Consider the following 7,859-nt stretch of genomic DNA (forward strand, 5'->3'; position numbering starts at 1 on the left):
TCTGTGTGTGTGTCTGTGTGTGAGAAGCTTGCAGGAGGGTTACAATGTTCATGTTATGTGGATGTGTGGATCCTTGTCGGTGAGTCTCTCTCCCTTTTCTACTTCTCCCTTTCCCAAAATACCAAGCTGGGGAGCACACACAGGGTTTGCTTCCCCCCCCCCCCCCCATACAAACACACACACACACACACACACACACACACATATATACGCAGAATAAAAATTTAATAAATTGTAATTAGAATGACACAAAAACAGATCAGTAACAGGTTATTACTGGGTATTTTATGACACTTAGTGAGTCTGTGTGTGTGTGTGTGTGTGTGTGTGTGTGTGTGTGTGTGTGTGTGTGTGTGTGTGTGTGTGTGCGCGCGAGAGTAATAACACTTTATAACAGTATAGAGTTGCACTTCAGCGTATAGCATGGTGCTAAAATAAAAGCCGGCATGTATGAGCAGGAACAGAACACCGTGACTGAGCGGCTCACACACACCTCCCGAGGAGTTCACCACACATCATCAACCACCCACCCACACACATACACACACACACACACCCCGTGCGGGATGACCTGAGTGACCTTTATTTACTCGCTTACTCACTTCCTTTCCTTCTCTTTCTCTTTCCTTTTCGACAGAACACAGCCGAGCCCGTTACACCGCCGACCCCACAGTCTGCAGGCTGAAACCACAAGTGCCAGGTTTCCTGTCTGATCCCACACCATTAAATGCTGAATGATGCGGCACTCAATTCTGCATTCTGATTGGCTTAGGATTTGAGAGAAGACCAGCTGCAAATCATATAAGGTCTGCTTTTTTTCTTTACATTCAGGAAAGGAGCCTCCAGTGTCAGTGCTTCAGAACAGCCAGAGGGACCTGCAGAGTTACTGTGCATCATCATGAAACCTTGATTCATTTCCAAAAACAGCATGACACAGAGTGTTTAACGCTTTTAACAGATATACATATACATTAAATATAGGAACATAGCATCTAGCTTTGGTTGCCAGATCCTTGATTGCTAATAAATAAAATTTTATATTTTGAAAAGAAACGAGACAGAGTGAAATAAACATTCCCAATCCGTATCCTTGTCGTTAATCTATCTCTACATCTTTACATACTCTATATTATATGTGCAGGGTTGCCAATTCCTCAATTCTATCCGCACTCCCTGATATCATGAGATCAACGCCACCCATCGAACCCCAGGTTTCCTGGCGGCGTTCTTTTATCATCTGACCTACACACAAAAAAACTAATTTATCACCACTGTAATCGCAATCAATATGTCCAGCTCTCTGTCAGGCAGGTTTGGCACGTCGCCACGTTGTGCGAGCTCTCAGCCGGAGGTTAGGATTTAATTAACACAGGACGAGGCAACCAAGCGCTCCAGACGGGATTAAGCCTGAAGCACAGTGCTAACGAGAGACAGAACCAAAGAGAAACTCTTTTCAGACCCGGGATCATAGAGGGAAGGTGAAAGAGGGGGAGAAGAGTGTGAAGTGGAAAGTTCCAGAAAGCTCACGAAAGCAAATGCAGGGGGATCAAGAGGTTTATGATAGCATGATGTATGTGAATGTTGCGAAAGTAGGAGGATAGCACTGAGCTGATGGGGTTGCCATAAGAATGCAATTCTTTCCAGAGTGTTTTCTGTAAAGTGGACCTGAAATGGGTGTTTTTTCGATTTTAGAGCAATGGATTTAGAATCATTTACTTCACATTATTTAGATTGACAGCATTGGGCAGACGCCCTTATCCAGAGTGACTTACAACTGAGCAGTTGAGGGTTAAGGGCCTTGATTAAGGACCCAACAGCTTGGTGGTGCACCTCCTCATATAAAGCCACATCCTGAAAGTTCACAAATGAAATCTGATTCTTTCCTACTATCCATCACAGACCCTATTTCCCGCTCACCGCATTACTGTGATCCAGCTCGCCACTTCCTCTGAGATGTAAATATTTACAAATGTAAGCTGGGCGACATGGAGGCGACGTGGAGGCGACGTGGAGGCTGGGCAGCTCGCTGTGACGTCACATGCGTGTTAGGGTCGCGATCAGTCACCCATAGACGCACAGCTCTGGAGACAACCGACCACAGACGGGGGCTCTGACGCTGTAATCTGTCTCTTCTGATTGGTCCCTGAGGGGAGATTATCACGCTCAGTTTGTCCTGTGAAAGGAAACACAGGAGGACATCAAAATTCCACACCGTGGACTCCCAGCTCAGGAGCATCTCACACTGAGAAATATTCTCACTTCCTGCTGTAAAGATTTAAGATTTGGAAGACGTCTGTGTTTTGGGGTTAATAACTTTGACACGATTTTATTGCTGTTTATTCAGCTACTTAATTCTTAGATTGGATTAGCAAAGCAAGCTAATTGTACTAGTACTATAACTCTGTAGGCTCAACAAATCTCTGCACGATCCTTATCTAGCAATATTTAATCACACGATAAAGACGGACCACAGCTATGTTTTTCAGTTATTTTTGTGAGGGAAACATGTAAACACGGGCCACAGGGTTGGTTTGAAAAATCATCCGAGCAGATTGTTTAGATTTTTCTGTGCCGCTTGAAAGCGGAGGACAAAATGATATCCCACATGTTCTCCACACAGCTTATGATTGCATCAGCGCCTGTCTGCTTAAACTAGCTAGACAACAAGCTCGTGAGCTTTGCAGCAAAAAGGGCTGTCAGTGTTAGCAAAATGTAAAAAAAGCGTGTTAGCAGTTCACACTAGTCACTGTTGCAGATACAACAACAGAAACTCCAAGCTAACTAGCTTGATAGATTTTGACAGAAATGTCTTAGCGCTTAGCCTCAGACTAGCTTCCTCTGCTCAAATTCAAATATGAATAAGAAAACTGGATTATATTAGTAATAATAGAGAAAAACTTCACCAACTGATCATTATATAATCACTCTTATCTTTTACACAGGATGCTAGTCAGCTTTACATCAGAATCCAGTCCAGGAGTTTAAACCTTTTTTAAACGTGTGACCAGGTTTCATTTACATATAAAAACGTAATTAAATTCCTTTCAAAGCAGAGTTTTGGCCAATTTTAGCAGTGTGTTTGTGAGGGTGATGACATGAACCTGAGCGTGAGCGAGTAATCCCCCTCCGCTTAGGGATTCAGAGTCCGTGCCGATGCCGGAGTCCAAATTCGCTCACCTTTCTGCCAATGATTTTCACATTCAACACAGATCATGACATTAAATACAATAACCCCAGATAACAAGGATGTGTCAGAATAACACACCGTCAGCAAGGCAACACACTCTGACACCCTGGAGAAGTATGACATGTTTAAAATAACACACGTGACACAAACTTGATTCAAAGCAGTTTTTTGTTCCTCGACAAATGTCCCAAATGTTTAAACCTAATCAGATCACATGAGGACGTCGATACTTGTATGCTAACAACGCTTACATGTTTGCTAGCAACGAATATATTCATGAAGTTGTCTGGGGTTTGATTTGTAGCTTTTTACTTTTTTTTTTTTTTTTTTATCTGAATCACTTCTAATGCATATTAGTTTCAAGTTTTGGCCACGCCCCCTTCCCCACAAAATGAGCCTACGTTCATAAATAAAAGTGCTCTTTTCTGTGCTGCTGTTGATTTTGGACACTGAATTATCAGCCTCTGATATTTTCCTGAGGAATTTAAAAGAGAACATGTGTGAAAAAGAGGCACATTTTCAGCTCTGGGTTGTTTAAATCCATTTGGTGTGAAAAGGAAAAAAAAAAAAATCATGTGGAAGGTGTGTAACACTTCACCTGTTATAAGCACATGAACTGCATTCGACACACTACGGCACTTATACACACCTGCCTATAAACAGCTGTGTGTGTGTGTGTGTGTGTGTGTGTGTGTGTGTGTGTGTGTGTGTGTGTGTGCGTGTAGTGGTCTGTTCCCCATACATGCACCTGTCCTTAGTTCTAACATGTGTGTATGTGCATATGTGTGTGTGTGTGTGTGTGTGTGTGTGTGTGTGTGTGTGTGTGTTTGCGTTTGTGTGTGTGTGTGTATGTGAGAGAGAGAAAGAAAACCAGAGAAACCAGCATGAGCCTGAACTACAGTTCACTTTTGAACATTTGTCCGCCGTGTTTTTTCTCACGCTAACCCCTGCGTTACACGTGGCACAGGGAGGGCTTTAAACGTCCCACTAAGAAAAGACGACGGATCACAGTTTTTCGTACATGCAGTTTTCTATAACTGAATTAAACATGGTGGAAATGAAGTAATCAGGCTTGTGTAAGAAAAAAAGGTTTGTGAAACAGAAATGTGGCCATACAGGAATTCATGCGTTGTTATAGTAACCACCTGAGCAGACATCATCATCATCAGAGAGCAAAACCCCTCAGATCTCATAGACACCGTCTCCACTCCGGGATGAAGATTTACAGAAAATGAAGAGACTGAAAAGAGAGACAGAGAGAGAGGAACACTGAATTAGGGCCCACACGTGCCCTCTGCAGCAACCACATGATTGCAAGCATAATATTATGGTTTAGCTGAAGGGAAAGCCTGCGGTTCAGGGGGAAGGTTCAGGCTTTCACTCCACCACTTTGGGTTTCTGTAGCTGTCAATGTGTGTAACCGTTTTTTTTTTTTTTTTACTGTCGTGCTGAATCAGATTTGGAAACATACGCTTCATTTGAGTCCCAAACACAAATTTGTGTGCACACGACTTGAAAAAAGCTTGGTCAATCATTTGGAAATAACCAAACCTACTTCAGGGGGAGTGGTGGCTCCAGCGGTTAAGGCGCTGGGTTGCCGATCGGAAGGTCTGGGGTTCAAGCCCCGGTATCGCCAAGCTGCCACTCTTGGGCCCTTGAGCAAGGCCCTTAACCCTCTATGCTCCGGGGGTCCCTTACGAGGGAAATATCAAGGTCCGTGATGTGGGGCCGCCTTCCCGTGGGCTCACCACCTGCAGGAGGGACCGTAAGGGACGGTGCTGTGAGGATTGGGCAGCAGTCGAAGGCGGGGGCCTGCTTAGACTGCTGCCCCCGTGACCCGAATTACGGATAAGCGGGAGAAAATGAATGAATGAACGAACCTACTTCAACACACAGCTGGTTTATATTTCCACGTCCACAAATCTCCATAAAAAAGCAAAACAAGAACAAGACAATGACGAGAGAACGTAAAAAAAAAAAAAGGCGTGCTAAATCGCCCAATAACGCAGCTCAGACACCGACACTCTCAGGAGGCTCATTTACATCACATTTACTCCTGTGGAATACAGAAATACATTTCAGGGAAAATTGGACAATCAAAAAAGTGACTTTTAATAATCAAATACTTTAAATGCATCAAGTGATTTTTATATTTTATTTTGTGGAATCCCATAAACTCCAGTACCAGGAACCTTTTTCTGGTGGCGTTTAGTGGAGTTTATCATACAGATTTATCAAATATATATAAAAGTGTACTTTTTTCTCGAGTGTGATTACTAAAGCTTCTCGTTTCTATTGGAATGTTAAGAACATGTAGTTCAGTCCACCAGCCCTATTAACAGGAACAGGAACAGGTTCTTGGAATTGTAGTGGGTCTGTAAACTAAAAGTTCCTCTGGTGTAAAAATGCACCTCAGTGGTTTGTCAGTAAGTCAGAATGAAGAAAATAAGACAGGAAGCACAATAAGAGGTCTCTGTGACAAAAAACTAAAAACTCCAGGTCTAAATCATCATATACACAAAGAGCGCTCGGTGAGATGAAATGTCATGAGGGCAACAGAAGATCTAGTACCTCAATGGGAGGCAATAAAATTATTACGGCCTGCAGTCTGAAAAGGACGAAATTGTAGACAGTGCTACGATAAAACAACGTACCCAGGCTTCCAAGTCGAACCTGCTGCTCTCCAATTCCTGCTTTAACAAGCGAATCTGCTCAGGTTTCTGTTGTAGAGGGGCCTCGGCTCCCAGGAACCCCCTCGACTCCTCACCTCCCAATCCCAAGAGTGAAGTGTCATGCTGAGCCCTGATGATGATGATGCATAGTGCTGGATTGTGATTGGTCTAGAATGTGGGCAGCTACAAATCACAGGTTTGTATTAATATTCACATTAAAATTACATTAATATTAATATTACATACAAATACATTCCAAACTTCATTGTGCTGTGTGTAAGCTAATGTGCAACAAAATTATACTAACAATTAAATCAAAGTCAAAAATAATCTTTATATTTATGTTTGTATTGTATGTGTACAGTTTATATACATTTCCCCAAATTTCTTATTAATTCCCAGACATTCCTGTTAACTTTACAACTGACCCAGATGAAATTCCCATGGAACGTTCCAGAAAGTTTGGGAAATTTACCGAAATCTTCCCTCCCTTAACAACCCTAATTGTACTCAATATCCCACATCATGTGTGCTGTTGAAATTCATAGATGCCGTGCAGAAAAAATTCAGCCTCTTCAATCGTAATCCAAACCGTAGTTTACATCAGAAAATACCGAAACTGCGCGCCGTCATACTGACAGCAATGAGATGCAATGAGATGTTCATTGACACAAATCCTTACTTTTGAGAGATGAACTGAGGAGTTTAGATTGTGTTGTACTGTTTGTACTGAAAAAATGCACTTATTGGTTTTGCAAAAACGAAGAATAATTAAAGAAATGTTTCAAAGCAACTGAGAAAAACTGTAATGCATTAAATAGATTCTTCAGTGTCAGGGTCTGCTTTTGATCAAGTCTTGAGTGAGGGAACGAGTGTTTATCGCTGCTATAACGTCACAGTGAATGTGTTTTGTGGACGTTCTATGATCTTTTAATGAGTAGAGGATTGTAATAGTTTGCAAATTGCTGTATTAAAAGAGGAATAAAGTGATAGAACCGAAGCTTGCATTGTAAACGGTGTTAGCCTCAAACATCATCATGGCTAGCAACATGGAACACAACTGGCTCTTTAGATCTGTAAAGGCCTCGGCTCTAGACTAATCCTCCTACTTCACTCCCCCCCCCCTTAAGCTAAATTAAGTTACCAAGTCCTGAATGAGTCTACAGTGTGTGACTGTGTGAGTGTGTGTTTATGGAGCTCTGGGTCGTCTGGAAGTGAACCACATCCATAGTGCGCATGTAATAAGAGCCAGAACAGACGCCTGGCTCTGCCCAGACTCAACCGTGCTGGAGTTGATATAATAAACGTTTTAGCTACAATATAATAAACACAAGCGTAAGACGACTCGAGGTGAGGTGCGTGCCCGCTAGGCACGCACCTCACCTCGAGTCGTGCGCAGTAAGGCATTTAAGCAGTAAGGCACTGAGGCAGTAAGGCACTGAGGCAGTAGAGAGATGCTGAGGCAGTAAGGCACTGAGGCAGTAGAGAGATGCTGAGGCAGTAAGGCACTGAGTCAGGAGAGAATGCTGAGGCAGTAAGGCACTGAGGCAGTAGAGAGATGCTGAGGCAGTAAGGCACTGAGGCAGTAGAGAGATGCTGAGGCAGTAAGGCACTGAGGCAGTAGAGAGATGCTAAGTGTGTTTTGAGGCAGCATTCTCCCACATAACACCCACGACGTAAGCAACACATCAGCAAACTGTTTTCACATCAGCAAAGCACTTGCTGTTTTAGTAGAACAACCATTATTACAGCACTGTGCCATATGTGTGTGTGTGTGTGTGTGTGTGTGTGTGTGTGTGTTTAAATAAGTCGGAGAGGTCTTGAGAGCGTCACTGTTGAATGCGTGCATGCAGCAGATTTGTCACTGCTGTAAGGCCTCTGTCTCGAGTTTGGACTCTTTTAAGTGTCAGGTGTCACATCGATCCACAAAGAGACAAACACCAGACGTTTTTCTCTCTCTCTCTCTCTCTCTCTCTCTCTCTCTCTCTCTCTCTCCCTGT

The 7,859-nt window shown here is 43.0% G+C and overlaps 1 long non-coding RNA gene across 1 annotated transcript; it reads right to left on the reverse strand.

Annotated features, from left to right (window-relative positions):
- Window positions 1–1,277: 1,277 nt before the first annotated feature.
- Window positions 1,278–5,998, reverse strand: LOC310721850. The gene is made up of 3 exons (XR_014532214.1): window positions 5,842–5,998; window positions 4,333–4,427; window positions 1,278–2,173 (listed from the first exon to the last, which is right to left on the reverse strand). It is a non-coding gene; the product is annotated as an uncharacterized lncRNA (long non-coding RNA).
- Between the last annotated feature and the right edge of the window lie 1,861 nt (window positions 5,999–7,859).

Source organism: Silurus aristotelis (genome assembly GCF_946808225.1).
Source record: "Silurus aristotelis genome assembly, chromosome: 28".
Lineage (NCBI taxonomy): Eukaryota > Metazoa > Chordata > Actinopteri > Siluriformes > Siluridae > Silurus > Silurus aristotelis.